This window comes from Leptonotus elevatus, chromosome 7 (genome assembly GCF_054856555.1).
Source record: "Leptonotus elevatus isolate MCC_2025b chromosome 7, RoL_Lele_1.0, whole genome shotgun sequence".
In the NCBI taxonomy this organism is placed as follows: Eukaryota; Metazoa; Chordata; class Actinopteri; order Syngnathiformes; family Syngnathidae; genus Leptonotus; species Leptonotus elevatus.
Genome location: NC_141245.1, coordinates 23,319,605 through 23,342,774, shown reverse-complemented (window position 1 = coordinate 23,342,774; position 23,170 = coordinate 23,319,605). Strand labels below are relative to the sequence as shown.

Genomic DNA, 23,170 nt, shown 5'->3' with positions numbered 1-23,170 from the left:
GGAGGACATCCAGGTGTGATTTTTGGAATTGAAGGTTGTCCAGACAAAATTAGTACTCCTGTTTTTTCAATCTTTTGTATGTTAATGTAGAAAAATATTGCCAAAATATTTGGTTTCAGAAGAGGGATCTAAGAACTGACATCCAGACGTATGCGAGTTGAGAGCCATCCACCTGGGGGCAGAAACAAAGCTGTTAGTCGTTCAATATATATTTTTGACATACAGAATATATTAGCCACAAGATTTGGTTTCAGAAGTAGGTTCCAAGGGCAGACTATCCAGACATCTTAGCTGGAGTTGGGGGTTGCCCACCTGGGGACAAAAAGGATATTCATTGCCGTTCCCAGTTTTTGCTTAACTCATACAGAAAATTTTAACCAATTGGTATCAGAAATAGGATCCGAGTATGGACCATGTAGATGTCTTTGTGGGATTTTGTGGCTGCACCGGGTAATAGGAAAAATTGCCCAGATTAAAGAAGGACATCCAGGTGTGATTTGGGGAATTGAAGGCTGTGCATACTGAGACTCCTGTTTTTATATGATAATATAGAAAATATTGCCAAAATATTTGGTGTCAGAAGTGGGTGACACCGAGCCACATCTGAGTTGTAAGGTGGTTATGCATCCTGAGACAAAAATAATGCTCTTTGTTTTTCAATGTTTGTTTAACAACAACAAACGGGTGTTAGAAGTTGGATCCAATGTTCAGCCACCCATACAATCACAATGGTGATGTAGCAACTAAAACCACAGCATTCAGTTGTCATCGTGAATGCATGCGGCGCCTTCACATTGTCATGCTGAAGCTGGCGACTCCGCCTCCATTTTCCCCTCCTCCCCAAACTTGCCATTGGGAAGGCACGCCAAAAACGACCATTCCCACACAGACGCGGGGCCAAATCCCCTCACGGGCCCCCACGTCTCCACTTTTACATGTGAAAGCATCTTTAACTTTGCAGTCGCTTTCTGAGCCGACCCACCCAGATAAGCTTCTTGGCATACAATGCGGCAAATTTGAGGACCGGGGCCCACCCCCGGCCCACCCCCCACGAGTCGCCCTCCCCCCACGAGTCGCCCTCCGCCCTGGGGGTGACCAAACACGCTTCCAGGGCCAGGAACTCTTGACCGGCGGCTCCGACCGGGATCGGGCGACGAGTTTAAGGGGTGAGCGGATTTAGAAGCGGGACAAAAGACGGGAGCGGGACAGATGGTGATTTTGCTTCACCTTCCAAACTGCACAGGTCAAATGTTACGATTGATTGCGGCAAATCGGCTTGCAGGCTTTCAGTCAAATAGTCCACTGAGGGCGGGCGAGACACAACATTAGGTACGCCTGCAAATAATACTCTCGTTGTTTCTCACTTTAGTTTCTCATTGGATTTCATTTTGTTTATTTATAATGTGACATTTTCTAAAAAATATATAATAATAAAAAAAAATATATATAGTCTCAACATGTCATTCTGTTCAATATTGCGTTTGTGGAATATGAAAACCTCTCGTTTTTTCTCCATCTCAAGGGGCGGCCATTTTGCGGCCTTGTACAGCCACATGCTGTCGACTGAAAATGACATCACAGTGCCGAGGCTCAGCTTGTGATCATCACATGACCAAACCCAGAAAACAGGTGAGCCTTGATTGGTCGCTACCTGAGCCCTTTTGCTGCATTCGAGGAACGTGGGAAGTCTCCCAGTTCTGACCTCAAAGCATTCAAAGGGAATGTAAACAACAAAGATGGCTGATTCCAATAAATTGTTTGTTGTTCTGGTTGACACAAGTGGGGTTTCCATCCAATTGTTTTGAAATTTTTAAGCAAATTTACTGAAAATGCGCAAAACGGACATGCGACTTCTGCCCGTTTCCATTTGTTCTTCTTTGGCGAATATTGGGAGGGGACTCCGCCGCTGTAGGTGGCGGTATACACCGTAGAGATGTTATCCACCAGTAATTTAACTCTTTGACTGCCATAAACGTTATAAAACGTTTAGCATAAACCTAGGGAAGGGCGCCGAGGACGTTAAAAGACGTCCCCTATGTTTTTTTTTTTTTTTTTCAAAAACGGGTGCAGGAAAGCCTTGGGCAGCTGTGCTGAAAGAATCAGGCTGATCTGATTAGTCAAAGACTCGTTTTGGCCCCTAGAGGGCAGCGATGACTCTCTTTGCACAAGGTTGGATGGGCCGCCCACCGTGGGCGTCAGTAGAAGACGTGAGGCGGAGCTAGAGTGTTGAGGAGACAATGGCTGATCCAAGCCACAATGGCTTGACCAAGCAACCGGTTACAAGCAGCTCACGCTTGAGCATTTTTTTCAAAGACGGAAAGCATCAATCAATACTAAAAAGCGCATTGATGTCAACGATGATGATGACAACGAGCTCTACGCCAAAGTTGGAAGCTTTGGCCTGTTACTATCACGTAGTAAGCCTCACCGGCTACGCGCGGCTAGCGCGGCTAGCGCTGCTAAGGCCGGAAAACGCGCACAATAGCCGGCCGGGTACTTCTGCACAAGCGGACATTCGATCGGGCGATGGAGAGTTGGCATCGACCAATGCAGATTGATGATGATGATGATGATGATGACTGCGAGTTTGACGCCAAAGTTGGAAGCCTGGACGTGTTTACGATCACGTTGTAAGCCTCACCGGCTACGCGCGGCTAGCGTGGCTAGCGCTGCTAAGGCCGGAAAACGCGCACAATAGCCGGCCGGGTACTTCTGCACAAGCGGACATTCGATCGGGCGATGGAGAGTTGGCATCGACCAATGCAGATTGATGATGATGATGATGATGACTGCGAGTTTGACGCCAAAGTTGGAAGCCTGGACGTGTTTACGATCACGTTGTAAGCCTCACCGGCTACGCGCGGCTAGCGCGGCTAGCGCTGCTAAGGCCGGAAAACGCGGAGCTGCACAAGCGGACATTCGATCGGACAATGAAGAGTACCCCGAGTCCAATGCATATTCATCGGAGGAGCGGGTACAGTCTGATCACGGAGAAGACACTGTTTCTGGACTACGATGCCACCATGAATGGAGTGGATAAAATGGATCATGCAAATGCTGTTGCGTCTTCTTGCACGCAGGAGAGTGTTACACAAAGAAAAACTGTCGTTGAAACATCCACATATTTGTAAATAGCACCACAGTTGCACACATTTGTAAATAGTTTGCCAAATTGTTGTCAAATTGTTACACTGTTGAATGTAAATAAACGTATTTTGCTATCAAAAAACACTTTTTCATTCTTGGTGGTAGTGTTTTATAGAAGTAAAGCACTATTTAGGTGTTTGTGGCATCATTCATGGACAAAAAGAAGTGTCAAATTCACTAGAATGCATGAAATAATATCGTTTCACTAAAAGCTTGATTTCTCCGTATTTTGGTCCAACACAGGCGAAATTGGGTCAAACTAACCATTTTCTATTGTTGATTACTAAAGAACGGAATAAGGTAGAAACAAACTCTTTTTTTCTGATGAAAGATGAAAGTCCAATCTTTCATTTGGTAGTACGTGTGTTTCCATAGTCCAAACAGAACATTTTCTGTGGACCTTGAAAATCAGTCAAAATGCTTAAATCGGCTGGCACTGGCGGCATCCCTTTTCTCAAAACGTCTGGCAGTCAAAGAGTTAAAAGAAGAAGAAGAAGACCAGGAAGCAATTGCCACGTGCGATGACGTCATATGAATTTGCTTTTGTAATTTTTCATAAACCGTAGCGTTTCTTTGCTGTTTTCCGTTTAAAATTGCAGTAATATTCGCTTCTTTAATTAATTCCAAAACGATTTCTGATTCGTCGTGTCCCCAAACATACCTTACTTTTTCGTCTGCCATTGCTTTGAAACGTTCGTGTGACGTATTATCCGGTGAAAATGTGAGACGTGCATCCGGTCTTGTCAACGTTTATTCGCAAAACACGTTCCCATAGTCTAAATTCGCATTTTCCTTTTTTCGGTACACTTCAAAATCACCCCCATCCCCAAGCTAAAACGTTTTAATGCGAATTTTGGGCCCTTTTTCGAATTTCTAGCGTTTCCATTCAGTTTGACGTTCTTGAAAATTCGAATAAAAATGGGTCGAACGAAACCCCACTAGAGTCAGTCGAAATCATGTTGGTTAAAATAAAGTTACTTTTTTTGAATAATTAATGTTAAATAAATTGATAAAAATGTTTAACAATCTATAAATTATGTTTTGCCATACACAGCCATTGTAAAGTGAAGTCAGATTTAAGTCAAAGTCCTTTTCCCCCCCGACTTCGCAACTTAGATTCCCGAGTTCAAAGGGCGTTCCCGTGCCTACTTCCTGGTTTGAAGTCGGAAAAGTCCGACTTCCCACCTTCCTCGAATGCAGCATTAGGCACTGTGATGCCATTTCCAGTCGACAGCAAGTGACAAAATGGCTGCCCCCTGAAATGGCAATTTTTTATTTATTTATTTATTGCTTAATTTTGCAACACTAATCAGAATGCCGTAATAAGGGTGCATGTAACATATTGTTGTCTTGTCTTCACTTTTAATAAAGCTAGTATTACGAATATGAGCCTACATCTGAACTGTAAATATATCAATGTATTCAGTGACTATAAAATGGACAAATGTAATACAAAATGAACTCAGTCCTTTGACTGTCCGTTACAGCAACAAAAATGTCGTTCATTCCTGACACGTGTATTGCAATGTAAATATGAATGCAGTAAGTTGGAGAGCGGGAGGGAGAGAGAGGGTGGAGAAAGAAAGAGAGAGAGAGAGAGAGAGAGAGAGAGAGAGAGAGAGAGAGAGTGAGTGAGAGAGCGCAGCGGCCACTTGCAGGGACTCGCTCCTCCTTGCACCGAAGGGGGCGTCCACGCCTCGCGTGTGCTCAGTGAGTGGGAGCCTGCAGAAGCAGAAGCAGCTTGTCACTGCCCTGCATGCACATCGCCTGGCTGCCTTGGCACCGTGACACCTCGTTTTCCTGCTCCAGCCCCCCTCCCCTCCTCAATTCCAGGGAACAATCACGCGCATTCCAGGCAACGTGGACGTGTTGACGTGCGTGCGTGAGCAGCAGCACCCCCTTTTCTTTTCTTTTTTTTTTCTTCTTCTTCTTTTATTATCTGGAGCGCGGCGCGCACGGAAGGAAGGAGAGAGAGAACAGGACGATTTTGCTATTTTTTTTCTTTTTTCTTTCCATGCAGCATCGTGCGTGTCGTGCACTGTGGAAATAAGGCGCATCCACGAGTGGGAGGGGGGGGCTCATCAAGTCAAGTGTGGACCCGGACGGGACCTGCTGCATCGTCTCCACCATGGTAAGCTGCAGAAATGCTTATTGAAATATACATGGTGCACGCAGATGTGGCTCTCCTCTCCTCTCCTCTCATCTCTATCTGCTCTCCTCTCTCTCTCTCTCTCTCTCCCCCCCTCCGAACCGCACCTTCGGTCCTGACCGTGCACAGCTCGCTCGCTCGCACGCACGCAGGCTGGTGTACCTGCCTGCTCGCTGCTTGTTTTCGTTCATACGTGACAAAATGTGGGCAGATTAGAAGCAGGGGCTAACATGTGTCCTCACGGTTGCTATGATGAGGATGAAATGTTCATTTTTAATGGGACTTGTAGTGAACATATGGAGTGAATAGGGATGAAGGGGGGAAAAGAAACTTTGCGAATTGGACTGTGGTGCTGTTGTTTTAAGTCGATGAAAAAAAAAAAAGCTTATTGAAAAGAAAAATGTTTTAATACTGATAGTTAATATGATTCATTCGTTTACACATTTTTGAAAAAAATTTGTATTAAAAAATGTACAAAATGTATATTTAGTGTTTTGTATATTTAAGATTTAATTCTTGAAACCACATCATGGTTAGGTTTATTTTTATTGTATAAAAAAATAAATAAATAATAATTTGTCTATTTATTTTGTAACATTTTTATTCAAAAAATTATTTTGGAATTTTTTTAAATTTCAGATTGTATAATAAAAATAAATATTTATGCAGACTGTATATATATATATATATATATATATATATATATATATATATATATATATATATATATATATATATATATATATATATATATATATATAAAATTGTAAAATCTGTCATTACTCTTTATTTATAAACACATTTACAATTTTTAGAATTGAAAAGCGTTTCATAAAATGTCCTACAATGTCATGTCATTAATAAGCAATTATCAAGCTTGGTAGTGTTGTGTTTTGTCAAATGCTTCATTTTGAAGGGAGTTCCCAAACAGTGTGTGAGAGCAGAGTGTGAGAGCAGTGAGAGAGAGACAGGGAGACAGACACAGAGAGAGACCCAGAGAGACACCCCCCCCCCCCCCACCCCCACCCCAAGGAGCCATTGTTGGGGTGGCGGGGGGCTGCCGCACTAGTAGCTCAGATCAACTCCTGCTCTGATTGGCTGGCTATAAAGGACGTGTGTCCACTCTTCCATTAATGATTGCGTCTCATTCTGTGGCTCAGTGTGTCTATGTGTGTCCTTTGAGGTGTAGTAAGGGACGTAATTGGATGTTGAATTATGGCAATTTGAGTTCATCGTTCGCCTGAAAAAGGTAACGTGGTACTACGAGAAGTATTTGCTCAAAACGGGCCCCAATCGAGACAGTGATGCTAACCTTCTTGCCTATCAATGTGGGCGGAGCGTGCTATTATGGATTCGCTAGCAGCTTTCATTTTTAGATTGAAATCGGAATAATATGGCTAATCCAGCCATGTGGTTGACTCAGATCAGAGTTTCGGGGTTCGAATCGCAGCTCCAGCCTTTTGGCGCTCCATGAAAATAAGAGCCAGAGAAAATGGATGGAAGGATTGCCCAAGGTTGTCTATGCTGTTTATTTTATTTTTTTACTCAAAGGAAATGTGGACGGACTGACTCTTAAAAGTGCATTTTTGTTCACCATCAAAACAAGTGCGTGTTTTTTGAATGACCCCGAGCAGACATGCTGAGAGGCCTGCTGTGATTTTGCCAACAATTTTTGTTAAAATTGCTTATACACTCCACCAGTGATAATTTCAGCAGCGAAAAATTTTCCTCACACATTTTTTTTTCACTGACAATTTTGTCAATGACTAAAACAAAAACAACACGGTGCCGAAAAATTCATTCAATTTCTGTATAAAAGTTGAAAACATCGATGAAATTGTCAATTTAGTTGACAAAAATCGCTCTTTATTTCGTTGACTAAAATTGGACTAATTTTAGTAAAAAGACTACAACTAAATAAAAATGTATTGTCAAAATTAAGATTGCACTCGACCTCCGCAAACTCACGGTTCGGCACCTGCGGATTCGCATGTTCACAGATTTTTGTATTTCTTTATTTCTGTATTTATTTTAAGTCACTTTTGTGTGGAAAACATTTGTATTTGTTTTTATAACACAATTTTTTTCCTCTCTCTCCATTGCCATTCACTGGGCATCAGTTATACGCTGATTTTCGCATTTCGCGGCCCGGGCCGTTTCCTAACCCCCCTGTTGGTTGATTTAATAATGTAAATCTACCATAAACTATGATTGTCAAAGTTTATTATTCATAATTCATCTCACAACATTACTGTGTTGGTATGGTTTACAGAATACTTGATTTCAATAACATGCACGTTCCTCCCTAAATAAAACATCTTCAGCAGTCAAGACATATCACTTCAACATACTTCTTTGACACCAATTATACAGTACATTCCCATTAGTTGAGGCATTTGATGGTGTTAACCGAAACAGCGCAAAAATTATTATTTTTCCAAAATAGCTTCGACGTTCTGCAGTTGAAAACAAATATGTTCATTTTACCGTATTCCTCTTGTGTCCGGGTAAGCTTGGAAATGAGACGTTAAATTCCAAGTTGAGTAAGAACAGTTGAAGTTGAAGTTGCTGGTTCCCGCCGCGTTGTTCCTCCCTCGTCTTTGTCCTGTTGATGAGCTCCAAGCTGTTGCTCCTCCTCCTCCTTGTCATCGTCTCGTTCACTCCCCCCCCGGGAGAACGCTTGCAAAATTGTTATGACGCGTTTGCGCACCGGATCTTCCCGCATCCCCGCCATCGCCCCCGTAAACGTTTACTAACTAACGATGGCATGGCGGCATAACAGACGAAACGGTGAAACGTCTCCTCTCGCTCCCGCCGGAGACGGCCGGCAGGGAATATATGTACGTACTGTAGCGCCTTTCAAATAATCATGATTGTGATTGTTATGAGCGGCGTGAATGCCAGAAAGCAATTTTCGCTATTGTGCACGTGACAAAGGAAACATCCCCCGACACGGCAGTAGAAAACAGCCACACGAGCCACTTTATTAGGTACGCCTGCACCATTGGATGAGGTCTGTCTGATAAACTAGTTAAATTTGGAAATACGTATTTATTTATTGAACAAATAATGTATCTTTGTTCAATGACATTTAGTGACAAGCAGAACAATTCAATGTTCTTCCACTAGATGGCAGAAGTGCAATTATCTGTACCTGTTACCATTCATACAACAGGCCCAGATTTTACTACAAGTGTACAGTATTTGTGAGTGAATAGAGACGAGGTCATCATCATTTCAGAATATATGTTTTATGACCAGAGGTGGCAAATCCAGGTCCACAAAGTAAAAAACATTTCTTGCTGTGCCTTGAGATTTTTTTATGCCATTTACGTTGCAGTACAGCATCTGGGCTTTTACAAAGATACAAAAGGCATTCAATGGAAATGAATTTCTTCATCACAATGAGACGTTTTATAACATTCCAGCTACCGCATTTAGTAACACAATTGGGTAAAAAAAAAAATAATAGAAAGAACTCTTAGCGTTATTATGGACTGGAATGCATGAGAAAAACAAAAGTTGTCCATCGAGAATGTTGTGGTTTGTCATTTCAAGGTTTATTATTGTGTTTACACTTTTCAGTGGGGTAAAATTGCACTACGGTTTCTTGTTATTTAGTCAACAAAAGAGGGGCAAAATATGACCTCATATCGGGGCACCACTACAAGATACATGCATAATTAAAGCTGCAAGCAGCGATTAGCGGGCCCTCGTACCTCCGTTTTAATTGCAAATCCAAGAAATAATCATCAAACTTTGGCGGCATGCTGCGCCCACATTAACTTACATGGGCAAAAGGCTTTGCATTTTGCGTGGTCCATCTGTCGAAGAAACCTGCTTCTGATTACGGCTTGTTTGTGAAAATTCCCTCGTAGGATTTTGCTGAAGTATGAGGCCTGGAATTTCTCTGAAAAATGGCAGCTTCCACCCAAAATGGACGACTTGAAATCACCTAATAAATAAATAGAAGATAAACAGAGTATAAAAATGGATGGATGAGCACGAATATGCTGCTATGCTCAGGTTTTTTTTATTTTTTTTTACGGTATATCCTTTAAGCATAAATGAAATCATAACACGGATCTCTGCGTGTAGTCATTTTTTTCACTGAAGTCAGTAATTCCAGAGTGTCTAAGGAATCAATAATTCTTGTATAACTGCTTTTTCAGCAGGCGCAAGCCGAGTGTTTTTTGGCCCTGGGGCTTTACGTTTAGCCGAGGCGGCTCTCTGATGCATCACGCATGCACGTAGTCCATCAAAATGGAACACATGACTGTGTGTGTGGCGCCCATATTACGACACACCCACATGCTCTCCCCCCCCCCCCCCCCTTGCCCCCAACAACCCATTTAAAGTCACCCACGGAAGGGCCGAGCCGCACCGTGACCTGCTCTTCAACCTTTTCTCTCGGCGCTCCCTCAAAGGAGCAGAAAGACATTTAGCTTGTCTGACCTTGCCGCGCCTTCATTCTCACGCTGTGGCGACGGCTTCATTAGTTTGGATGTGACACGTGGAGGCTACGCCGATTCTTCTTTACTTCCTCTTGCCCAGTAGTTGCCCGCGATGGTGTTTGTCTGCTAAACACGACTAGCGATGACTTGTGCAGATGAGTTGCTGCGCGTACATTTTTTGTCTTAATCCCATTGACTTCCTGAGCGAGCAGGAAATGATAAACTAATCAAATATGACAGATATCCATGCACCAGCTTAATGAAGTACATAGCATATACAGCATCTGTAGTAATTGAGGTAAATAAGAACTCATTTACACTGCCAACATGGAGGACATTTCCTGATTCTGATTCTTCTGAAAGTTGCAGGAGGGCACCGGTTTAACAGTTGGATTGATCAGCCCAGAAATCAAACAAACTACCACCTCGAGGATCTAGTGAATTATTGTCTAATATAAAATAGCGTGCATCATTGGATTGGTTTTGGTGGCCGTCATAAAATACGACACCGCATCTCATGATGCGATGCGTCTCGTCGGTGAGTGAGCAGGTGCAAAAAATATGAGGCCCATATAGCTCCGGGCTCGGATTACTTTCTTAAGTCACCGTCCTGGTTGTTTGTATTGGGGGGGGGGGGCCAGGTGTTAGCCTAACCCCCAGGACACGCCTCCTGCACCCACACAAAGACTCTTCGTCCGGTCAATTGTTTGATGGGGGGGGGGGGATCTTCCAAAGTGGATCCTGTGGCCTCTCCACCTTCATTGACGGAAGCACAGAATCAGAAGAGTCTGGTCGACATTTTGTGTACTGTGTATTTATGCGGACATTTTCCAAATATCCCTGGAAGTCCCCACTGTTTAAATAATCCCATTGTTATGAACACTTACTGGACAAGTTCAGTAGAGTTATAAAAAAAAAAAAAAAAGTTAACAGGGTGCAAAAAAATGCTAAGAAATGAATTCAACAGAATGAAAACTTTCATTTTCTGTTTTCCGCAACAACATTTCAGATGTTGCCAAGTAGTACATTTCCCACTTGGAACTTCGGAGGTCCGACCTGAAAGCGTCCCAGTGCAAAGTAAACAAAAAAACAAAAACATGTCAATGCCCATGTTTCCCTTCGTAATTGGCCAATTGATGCATATAGCCCTAAATGCAGTTGGAGATATAAAGACTTTTTTTGAGAAAAAAAAAATCTGATTTTTTAATGATAAAAAGTTGTCATGAGTATAAAGTCTCTTTTTTTTTCTCCCCTCAATAAAATTGCTCATAATCTTTACAAGAACATGGATGCTTTTTTTTTCAGGATAAAAAAACCGTGATCTTACAATATATATATATTTTAAATAAAGTTGTAATATTCTAACATTAAAGTAAACATTATAACTGAATTTCAAAATTACACCTTTATTCTCATATATATATGTATGCCTTTTATTGTGGAAAAAATGCCTTTATTAAAAAAAAAAAATACTAACAAATACAGCCTTTTTTTTTTTTTTTAAAGAAATGTGATTTGAGATTTATTTACGACGCCGTATTAGGGCCACGTAACCTACAAAAAAAGAGAGAGAAAAAAACTCGCAAATTTGCATTATGAGAAATAAACATAGCGTATCAAGCATTAAATTGTTACATTGTATATTTACGTGTACATTTAAGTTTCCAGAATTATTATTTACACATTCATACATTTTAGTATTGTTTTCGTACAATTAGCTAAGTTGATGTGTCGAATCCGCTGCTCTCCGTCATTCACTTGCATTTACCTAAAGTATGCTAGCTTCTGATTGGTTAGTGTTTAGTCAGCTGACAGGGGATCAGGAAGTGTTGTCGCTCTCTCGCTCGTGTATGACGAGTAAAGTTTAAATTGAGAATAAATCCGTCTTCATCTTGCCTTTTCATTTTATGAACAGTGTTCCATTAACCACCAACGAATCCTCACATTAGACTTGAGCTACGCTGCGTGCATTTGTCGTGTTTTTTTTTCTCGCAAATTTGTTACTTTAGAAAGTCGCAAATCTGCGAGTTTTCTTCTCAGAATATAACGCCCCTCCTAAAAAAAAGTATTTATACGTGGCCTTAATACGCTATTTATTTGATGATACATGACAGGCATTTATTGCGAATTATTTGTCTTTCCCCCCAAGCTACGGCTCCCGAACCCAAGCTTGAGAACCCGCGTACTGAACAACTCTCTGCTCATGCAGAGAAATGGAGACCGACTGCTTCTAAGTAGCGCCGCTCGCAGCTTCTGCTCAGGCCCCGACTGTCGCCTCAAACATGCCCCGATGTTCCTTAAAAACACAGCGTGGCAAATTACCTCTCCGATTTGAACCGCCTTTCATTTTCACGACAGCGCGGCAGCCTCCGGTTGAACTGCGGGAGAAATAAGTGACAGTAATTACATTTACAAAAAAAAAAAAATACAAAAAAAAAACATGTTTGAAGGTCAGCATTCCTCCGACAGCCGCCACGTCCCTCGGGCGGCATCCCGCTAACAACGTGCTAGGTTTTTTTTTTTTGTTTGGCCCTCCCATCAGAACAGCCTCCCCCAGTGGCGTTTCATCATGACCACCGCCATCTTATGCAAGACGGTGAAATGTGTCCTAATCCTCAGGTAATTAAGCCCCAGTGGTTCACACGTCGCTGTCCCCGCGACCGCCTTGTCGCAATCGGCGCTCTGGTTTTGGTGTCTTTGCTTTAATGAAGCCATCTCGGCGTCTCTTTTGCGTTTAGCTCAATTTTGTGCGGTTTAGCGCAGCTGCAGAACTTTGCATTTTCACCCTGCTGTGATCAATATGCACACGCAGTGGGAGATGTTGGAGTGGTTCACAGACGGGGAGCTGGAAAAGGAAGGTCAAGAAAGAGCGTGGTAGTTTGCATTTTTGGATACAGTTATGTCTGTAGACGTAAAAAATAGCTTTCAATATATTTTCAATTTTATATTTTTTATATGTGTTTTTTTTTAAAGTCATTTCGGCTGGTCATATATAATCTGTCCTTTGCCGTTCTAATTAACCCTCTGAATTCTGCCTAGCAACAAGTGACCCTGCAATGTTGACTGTAAAATAAACATGGCAGCTAGCTTGATTTAGGTTGTGACTAGGGATAGACCAATTATTTTGACAAATATCGGCATCAGCCATTTTGAAGAATCATACAACAGATAATAGATCCATTTAAAAAAGTGTTTTTTTTGGGGGGGGGGGCGATGCTTCTGTCCCTGGGAACTCTCTGCACCTTCTGTTTTTTGTTTGAAGTTAAAACTAAGTAAAACTTTAATACTAGTTTGAACTTTTTATTAGATTTCTAAAACAAAGATGTCTATTGACTAAGAGTTAATTTTTTAAACTCCAATATTTTACAAACCCTAAAAGTTGTTCAATAAACATGCTTGAAAATAAAAAAAAGTTTTAATTTGTTTTTCAAATTTTGATGCCAATATTTTCTCTTTCTCTCTGAATATCGGCTCCAAATATCGGTTATTGCCGTCCTTGTGTACTAATAATCATTATCGGTCCTGAATTTTTTTTTAATTTATCTCTAGTTGTGACATTCTTGATGAGATTTGAGGACTTGATTTTTTTCCTGATTCGGGACTTTGTTGTCTGTTTGATGGAATGCAGAGTAACGGCATCAGTGTTGTTGTCCTGCCGTTCTCCGGGCGACTATACATTTTGCGAGCGCCAGGCGTGGAGTGGCGTCTCCCGGCGGAGCTGACCTTCAGCTGTTAGGCCATCAATATTCATGAGGACCCGCTAGCTGGCCCGCTAGCGCTCTCGCGCTCCAGTCACAGACACAGTGAGGCATTTTTCCTCTCAGCCGCGGCGCTAAGATGACATTTTAGCAACTGGCCTTATTTATCAAATACGTATAGAATGTGCTGACCTGTTCTTTTATGCGGCGGCGTGACCCGGACAACAACACCTGTCTGTTTGCGTTGTGTCGTAGCGTAAAAATGCTTTGACGTTATTGATTTAAAGCCGACTGGGTGACATAAGCGATGCCGACAAAAAGTCATTTATCATTCTGTAATAGGGATTCAGCAGTAGCGTAACATTTTTTTGACGGAGGCTTTGCGAACAGACCATAAGAAAAAATGACTTTTGATATATTGTCGCCGTCTGTTATTATATAATAGGCAACACAAAATGGCTGCTCTTTGCAATATTTCTCAAACGTTCTGTGCCGATCTCACTCGGCCTAATGATTTTGAGGCCAGTCCAGTTGCGTGTAGCTTTAGCAGAATCCTCTTGAGTGATTTCATGTCTCCGGCAGGATTAACCTTTTGATAGGAAGATTATGTCGCTTCGTCTCGACGTTGCGTCTGATCGTCTTACTCTCTGTACGAGGCAGCATGTTGCCCGGTCATTCTTGAAGTGATATCATTGATGAAAAGGTGCTAACATAGGTGCTAAAACCCGACCTGAATTTGGAAATATGCTCATGCTAATAAACGGCGAGGTGCTAAGATGCTAACAGAAGCACATACCTGTTTCGTAGGAACACATTAGCATTCAGTGCGCACGTTATTTGTTGTTTTCCACATAAGAAGGCAGAAATAACCTCACCATGTACCTTGCTAGTGATATCATAGATGAAAAGGTGCTAACATCGGTGCTAAATACATCCTAAACTTGGAAATATGCTCATGCTAATAAACGGCGAAGTGCTAAGATGCTAACAGAAGCACATACCTGTTTCATGGTAACAAATTAGCATCCTGTGCGCACGTTATACGTTATTTTCCACATAAGAAGGCAGAAATGATCTCAACGTGTACCTTGATAACAGTAAGTACTTTTACAAAGTTCCACAAAGGAGTGAAGGTGCTTTGCTGGGCTGTATTGTGTGTACTTGCGATGGCATCTCCCATTTGTTTCAGCCATAATCCATTTCAAAGAAAAGGCAAGAAATGGTCTATTCTTTGTGAACCTTCCATCCGCACATTGTATTCAACGTCAACACGGCCACGTGCCATCCATCAGCCGCCGAGCACAATGCGCACATGGTCGTTTGCTTCTTCTTGAGAGATGACGCAGATAAGCGCTTACAAAAAAAATAACATAAAAAACGAAAGACATTCGTCTCGGAATGCATTGTTTTCAATAGATCTATTACATTAAAGAAAAGTTTTGTACGATCGGTAACAACTTCACTTTATAAGCTCGTGGTTTGTTACCACAAAATTATTGGAACGCGTCATTCTGCCCATTAGTAGCCTAAATAATTTTGTCTATTGGTGCCGGACTTTATCGGCAGAAGGCTGTGCAATTAATCAAAATTCAATTATAATTTCAATTATTACACTCCACAATTACAAAATCTGCATAATCATAAACAAAAATAAAAGATTATTTATGCTAATTTTGAGTTGTTTAAATTGATATATTTGATATATTTAAAACGACTAAATTAATAAATCTCGTTTGGTCCAAAAGGAACTTGTATAATTATAAGTGTTTTAAAGACATTTGTCTGAATAATTTTCATGCATAAACATTATCTTGTTTTGTAACCAAAAAAAAAAGATTGTCCTAATTGTGATTTCAATTATTACGAAATCATTCGCGATTAATATTTTCTTGATAATCAAGCAGCCCTACAGAAGTTTCGGAACAATTTTACCTACAATGCAGATAATGTGTGCTGTGGCTAAATCTAAATCTAGGGACCTAGCTAGCTAGCTAGCACCTGGGGCTAAAGCCAAACTGTGGCAGGGGTTTGTACTTTATGGACCTGGATTTGCCATCTCTGCACTCCGCCCACAGCAGTGTGTCCCAATACTTTTGTCGCCAGAGTGCATCTGCACACATGGCGACCCTCTCTGCAGTCACGTGACCCCATACGGACGCCAGCAAGCGCATCAGGGCTTGGCGCTGCTCCCGAGCTGGACGGTCAGCGCGTGCGTCAGTGTGGTCCAGCGCTGGCGTTTTGGCTAAACCAAGCGTGTCGTATTGAGCCGCTGGAAGGCCGTCCGCATCACAGCTGCCAGTTTTTTCCAAACAGCACAAAGATGTTTTTTTTGGAAGCAGAAATTAAAACATGTTTTGCTGTAGGGGTCCCCATATAGTTGTGGCGGGTAGTTGACTTTTAGGCCAGCGTGCTTAATCCATAAGTCGCGGGGTAAATGTGCACTAAAGTGATAATAACAATCAGACGCTAAACAAGTCAAACTATCGGATGTAAAGTAAAACCTGCATATTCATATTTTGTCTTTCTTAAATTTGACATTTTTGAATGGAATAGAATAAATAAGAATACAATGTCGTTATTGTCATGATACATCTTATTCACTTTTGCTTTTTGGGGCTCAGGTCATACTAGAGTTCCATCTGGTAGCATCTTGACAAACTGTTGAACTGAGTGGAGGAACTTTGTTTCGACAAAAGTAGTCCCTTGCTGCTGTCTTAGCCTGTCATGGTTGTGGATTTTCAAATATGTCTGTTTGTGATTAATCTGTTGAAAATATCCTCTTAATATTTTCTGAATTCCAAGGGCTCCCAGCCATTTTCACTGAAGCAACCCGCTTCGCTCCCGGCTGTTTGACAGGATTTTGACAGATTTTGCAAGGCCCACAGAGTATTGTGTTCTATTGCTAGAAAAACATGGAACCTACCAACAGAAAGATTAGGGTCTCTTCTTTCATCAGGAAAAAAGGTATACATCTATCTGTTTCCGTTTTGCAGCAATTAGCATTAGAATATAGCTAAGTTTCATCATTATTCACAAACCTGTTGAAAACACTGGCAAAAAAAGCTTGTTGCAACATGGCCCTGGTTGATCTCTTATACTCTGCTGCCACCTGCTGGCCGTTTTTTGTAATAACTACCATTGCTTTAAGCGACCTCTTTAGGCCAGAGGCTGCATCGACGCCTTTTGTATGCTCTAGCATAAAAACAAACAAACGTACGTAAAATAAGTTTTTTGGACCATGGCAATATTTAAAATAGAATGTTTTTGAGAGGAAATTAGTTCAACAAAAGTGGCCATCTTGTGGCATCTAAAGGCAAAGAGGGGCTACATGGCACGCTGACCCGTTAACGGGCACGACTGCATGGTTCGGGGCGGACAATTTTACATTTTTGTAAAAAAAAATTCTGAGAGAGACAATCTTAATTTTAATGATGAAGATATGAGGCAGGACACGTAAACCCATTTTGATCACGGGACCACATCGCGGCAGTGCCCCCGAAACCCGAAACTCCACTCGAGCGCTCGTGGCCAGTGCGGGCCTGCGTGAATCGTGTGTCGGGTGACAGGCGGTGCGCTGAGCCGTCTGACGGCGGCGACGGACGGCGCGTGCATACACTGTAAAAAAACAAACCAAAAAGAAAAGCACGCTGTAAAAAATCCGCAAAACAGCCAGGCCGCGAAAGATGAACCTGCGAGAAGCGAGGGAACACCGTACTTCCAAAATGGTTTACTACCAATTTACAATCAAAGTAGCCCTTAGGATGTATCTCTAAATGATGAACTATTAACCTTTTGAAGTGTAGTTTGCTCACGTATCCCAATTCCAAAGCTCCTTTCGTTTCAGTCTGTGTTTGTGGCGTTGTGTGTGTGAGCAAAACAAATCAATGAGGAGCGACACAGCGTTGCAGGGAAAAAACAAAAAAAGCACTCGCGACTAATTTGTACCTCGTCTTCTGGAGTCGGCCATGATGGCGCACGAGCTCCGAGGCCCTCGGGCTCAGCCTCTTTTGTTGAGTCCAAGTGAATCAAAACACTTGTTACCGACAACTGCTGCCGCTGTTTTTTTTTCTTCCTTTTCTCCTTTTTCATTTCACTGAATCCGCGGTCACGTTGGAGGACAAGTGTTATTTACCTCGAGAGTGACGATTGTGCGCGTTCATCCGCCGACTGTTTGTCTTTTTGGACTCAGACATCAACACGCTGCCTGGTTTTCAGTGATTTTCTCGTTAAAAAAAACAACCCACTACACACGCACACAAATCAGCATGTTTGTGCAAGTGGAAAATGTGGAAATGACACTGCGAGGGATGTGTTAACACGTCCATCTGCTCGCGGGCCGCCCGGAGGATTCGCGAGGTGGTTGAGTGTTACGGTGCGAGCGAGGTGACGGGATTATTTTTCGCCGCCAACTGCTCCTTTTTACCATTCCAGCATTAGAGACACTAATGCGCCTTCTAATCGTCTTTACATATTATTGACTATCAATGAAGACGTAGGCAAGGGTGGCAAAAGTACTCACACTCTACTTAAGTAGGACACTGAAGATGCCATCAAAGCCTTGGCGTTGGCGTAAAGCAATTGGGCTGTTCTAAGATCTCTGTAAGTCAGTGAGCTACTGTAAATTTTAGGGCTTGCCCGATATGCACTTTTTGAGGCCGATACCGATTTTTGGCAGAAAAAAAATACAGATTACTGATTAATCTGCCAATTATTGAAAATATCAATTTAATGCATAATATATATATATATATATTTGGCCTTTTGGGGGCAGTGTGGTGTTGTGCATCCATGTTGTACACACTTAAAGTGAGTAGAGAGGAATGTTGCGATTATTAAAAAAATAACTAATTTTTCACACATTGGGAAGAATTTGAGCCTTTTGCCTAGCCGTGTTATCTTACCCGCGGGTATGTGCTCCCACAGCATTTGTGTGTCATTTGAATGAAAAAAACACTCCCGAAGTTGATGCTAACTTCCTGTTAGCATTTGAAAGGGATCCTCCCTGCGATTTTAGCATTAGTGCTAGGCTAGCGATGATTTAAAAACGAAGCATGTTTTGTATTTAAATATACAGTGGATGTAATTCTTATCATCGTGTGTTTAGTTTTACAGTTAATTCCAACCGGATGTCATTAAACAGTTTAAATGACGCTTCGGTACAACAGAATAACTAGAATAACATACGCCACACACTTGCTAGGCGCTAATGCTATGCAAACATGGTGCATTCAGGGTACTTTCACAGTCTCGTAAACTTAGGTTTTCTTTGATAAAATAATCAACCATTTTTGGTTAACTGATTGTTTTGGCCGATGTTTGAAGGTGGCATAACATTTCCGGTACAACTTATTTATTTATTTTTAATCAAATCTTTTTTTAAGCCATTCATTTTTAAGTGGAATATTCCAATTTGAAATTGAAACAATGTAAATATGTTTAGTGATCATAGTTGTTGGTCTTGTTATGCTTTGTAGACAATTATAAATCTTTAGGGTCTTTGAAACTCAATCGCACCGGTCAAAAAAGGCATCATGAAGAAGAAAATAAACTTACATAAGTCACATTTTGGGGAAAATGGCCCCTTTTGAAGAGCACAGCACAAAGTACGCAAGCTTTTCAATCTGATTATGTTTTCGCCCCTGAAACTTGTGTATAGGTTAGCATTAAGTAGCCGCAGCTACTGAAAAGCTTGCCGACCATACGTAACCTTGCCTTCCCCTGAAAGTCGCCTCATCCAAATACTTCCTTCCGCACAAGATTCAGCATGAAGTCGCCCCTTAAAATAGTCCAATAATCCTTTCTTGAAAGCTGCACAGTTGGGGGATAAGAGCTCTTTCGCTGCAGTCTCAAAGGATAAACTCACTCTTGTGTCTGCCATAAAATAGTATATTTAACACGCTTATATATTTGTCTATATTGGTAAGTTACTTCCTGAATCTTGAGACTTTTTGGACAATAGGACACATCCAACTTGGGTTTGAAGTCAGGCTTTCACGTCTAGGGTTTCAACCCAAGAATAGTGTTTCAAACCAGGGGTAGGGTTTCAAATGAATAATTTGAAACGGGGTTTGGGTTTACACGTTTGAGCTACAAATTACGGTTTCAAGGTATGGTTGCAGTAGCAGATGTCGATGCGAAATATTTTGACACAACAATTCAAATTTGTCCCAAGCCGAGCACAAAGTGCAGTCTAACTGTGTGCATGGGTTAAATTTCCTTTGTTTTGGTATTTTTCTAGACTTTGCATGCGTAAAATTGGGCATAAGGTGCATTTGTGCCATTGTGCGCCGTTGACGGATGGAACACAGCCAACACACGGTCAATCGAAGCGGCTCCATTAAAATCAGGGAAGTAGAAATGCACACATGCTTGACATTGTAGAAGCAGAGCGCAAAGTGCTTCTATACAGGTACAACTTGTACAGTGATTAGTTTGACATAGCTGTGTCTACACTGTCAAATAGTTATGCACTTGATTTGATATAAATAGTATGACATGTAAAATGGCAAATCAATTCTACAAATGAAAGAAATGCAAGAAATAAACATTGCCATTGGTGTGCTTTGATTTTTTCTCCCTCTGCTTAAGTGGTGTTACCCCCCACACATTCTTGCACTGTAGTTCTCTGTCGACCGATCAATAAACATCAGTGTCCCTCCCTGCACCAAAACTATCGTGACTTGTACACCAGCGAAGGCCTGCTGAAGTGTTGACAAATAACAATAAATCAGTAACACGGGAGCGGGGGGAGCTTTTCGGGCCGTAAAAGAAGCCGCAGTGGGTCAAAGCTGTGAGCTACAGCACAGCAGGTTGATGAGAACGTTCTTCTGACTCAGCTCAAACGCAGAAAGCATGATCTAAATCACATAAGCTCCTTTGTGGATCCTTTCACACCAACAACCTTGACGGCATAGTTTAAGGTTTGCGGCACATTTTCCACTTAATTGAAACTAAACATCAGACATGATTCCTGCTCTTTGTATCTTCCAGGATCAGGCGAGAGACATTTAAATAAAAAGGCCCGGTGATGACACGACGGCGAAATGTGCCAGCCACCTCGCAATTTATTAGTCCAAACCTATTTTACATTTAAAGTGGAAAGCCGGCGGCGGGCGACGGAATTGTGGCGGCGTTACTCCGCGTGTGCCTGACGTGTCAAAAAATGATGATGGTGACGTTTTCGGTGCGCACGTCACAGTTGTTGTCGCCGCTGATCTCGGTAACATTAGAAACAAATCACACACAGCAAAGCATTACCGCGTGGATAAAGATGAAACTTGGACAGACATATTGAGACATATTTCTCCTATTTAGGCTACATTGTGTGTGAAAGTCTATTTTGTAACTGTATGTTGAAAACCTTACCCTAGCTTTCAAGTCTACATTAAAACCCTAATCATCATTTGAAATTCCAACCCTTGCTTGAATGCCCTAATTTTATAGCCTTGTCTTGAAACCCTACTTTGAAACAATTACTCTGACTTGAAACTGCAGATTTTTTTTTTCTCAAAAAAAATTGTCATTTGGTACAACGGCATATTAGGACCACGTATAAACAATTTTTTTTTTGTGGGGGCAATATTCAATATTATAGAAAAAAACCTCGCAAATTTGCGCGAATTTTTTTTTGTAAATTTGCAACTTTATAGAGTGGCAGATTTCCGAGAAAAAAACTCTAGTCTAATGTGAGGATTCGTTGGGGGTTAATTGTTTATGAAATGAAAAGGCAGGATGGAGATGGATTCATTCTTAAATTTAAACTTTACTCGTCATACACGAGCGACAGAGCGACAACACTTCCTGATCAGCTGACCAAACACCAACCAATCAGAAGCTAGCATACTTTAGGGTAAATGCAAGTGAATGTCGGAGAGCAGCAGATTCGACACATCAACTTAGCTACTTGTACAAAAAAAATACCCAAATTTATGAATGTGTAAATAATAATTCTGGAAACATTAATGTACAAGTGAATTTTTAGTTGAACAAATTAACTTAAATGCTTGATCCTCAGAGTGTGGACCTTCACAAAGTTTTGTGGCAAATTTGCGAGTTTTTTTTCTCAGAATATTGCCCCCACCCTCTAAAAATTATATATATTTATACGTGGCCCTAATACGCTGTTGTAAGTTGGTGATCAGTATAGAGTATGTCAACATGCTGTTGCAGTTTGTGTCCTGGGGAGGAAAATGATTTGAACTACTCTCCCTCATAAAATAACAATATATCCCTTTCTTAATATAAAAGATGAATCTTGAGCCAGAAAGACGATCGGGGAGAGGGAGAGCCGTCCGACATCCTGCCTGTAAAGAAATAAACATGTAACTGGATAAAAGCCAAAACCAATGTTGTTAGTGCAGATCTGCTTTTAAGCTGCACTTTACACTTTTCAACTCATGGCTGTTGTGTTGGATAACGGCCGTGTTTTCCAGTCCTGTAAAACTTATAACGGCTTACTGATGCTTGCGAGTTTTATATTGAAGGATGAAGCTCAGGTATCTTAGTTGTTTTGTCTCTCGACTTTGAGGTGCGAATGTTGCATGTTGCCATTCACTTCGTAGGCTACTGATCAAAAACAATCTTTCCAATGCACTCTCGATGATACTTGCTAAAATGGCGGCCTCTGTTGGCAGTTTCGGAATGACACAAAAAAATCATTTCAAAAACAAAACAAATGGGATATGACCTTGAAAATTTTAAAAAATTCAACTGTTTTAAAATCTAAGTCTTTTGATGGCAAAGTCAAATTAAGTCTTTTATAAGTTTTAGTAGGGATAGACTGATTATCGGCGCCAATATTTGGCATTTTGACGAATATCGGTATGTGTTTTTAAAAATCTGGCGACCAATAATAGATTAATTTAAAACTGTGTTGATCTCAGGGAACTTATTTCGATTTGATAAGAGATGCTGCTGACTTGAGGAAGATCTCATTTTTGTTTTCGTTAAACAAATATACATTTCAGTTATTTTGAAATTTTGGCAAAATGTATTTACTGTAGAAAACGATATGGAGATATGATATTTACTTGCTATGATATTTACTTGTGAATTACATTTTTAAGACATTTTGATGGGAGCTCCCTGAAATTTTTATCTAAGATTTAAAAAGAAAAAAAACATCGTCATTTTGCAAATCTGAAGAGTTGTTCAATAAACATATGACATTTGAACAAATTTAAGAGTTGGAATTTATATTTTAAAAATGGTTGGCGCCAATATTTTCCCCTTTTTACGGAAATTGAATATGGGCTACAAATATCGGTTGTCGGTCCCCATGACGGCCCTGAAAAAAACATATTGGTCTATCTAACTTTTAGCCATGCTAAGTACCAAGTCCAAAAAGTCAAGTTATGTCGTAGGAGTTCTCGCGTTTAACGTATGCCAACACTCTGCTTAAATATTTGGTTGTATGAATTCAAGCATGCAAAACCTCAAAACAAGCATGACTGTGCGTCAACGTGGCTTTGGTCGCTTGAGCGTGAGACAACACAACAAGCGTCGAACAAGCACCAGGATTCTCCAGTTGCGGTTGGACAACCTCCGACGAGGATCCGCAGGAAAGCCGCGCTTGTTTCCAAACTTGTTCAACACAGAGACTGTGTTAACATGCTTTGTTCCCGCTCTGCCCCCCACAACCCCCCCCCCCCCCCACACACACACACACACACCCCACCCCCCACCTCCAATCCAAACAGCGCCCCGGTTTGAAGTCTCCTCGA

The 23,170-nt window shown here is 41.3% G+C and overlaps 1 protein-coding gene across 10 annotated transcripts in view; it reads left to right on the top strand.

The window, feature by feature from the left end:
* The window catches only part of tenm4 (teneurin transmembrane protein 4), a 293,878-nt gene that overhangs the window by 87,714 nt on the left and 182,994 nt on the right, over positions 1 to 23,170 (top strand). For 9 of the 10 annotated variants that reach the window (XM_086079959.1, XM_086079960.1, XM_086079958.1 and 6 more), the window contains exon 1: positions 4,874 to 5,278. The gene's annotated coding sequence lies outside the window, so the exon portion shown is untranslated. Of the gene's footprint in view, positions 1 to 1,522; positions 1,630 to 4,873; positions 5,279 to 23,170 lie in introns of those variants that run through there. The other variant, XM_086079950.1, reaches the window with a different exon arrangement.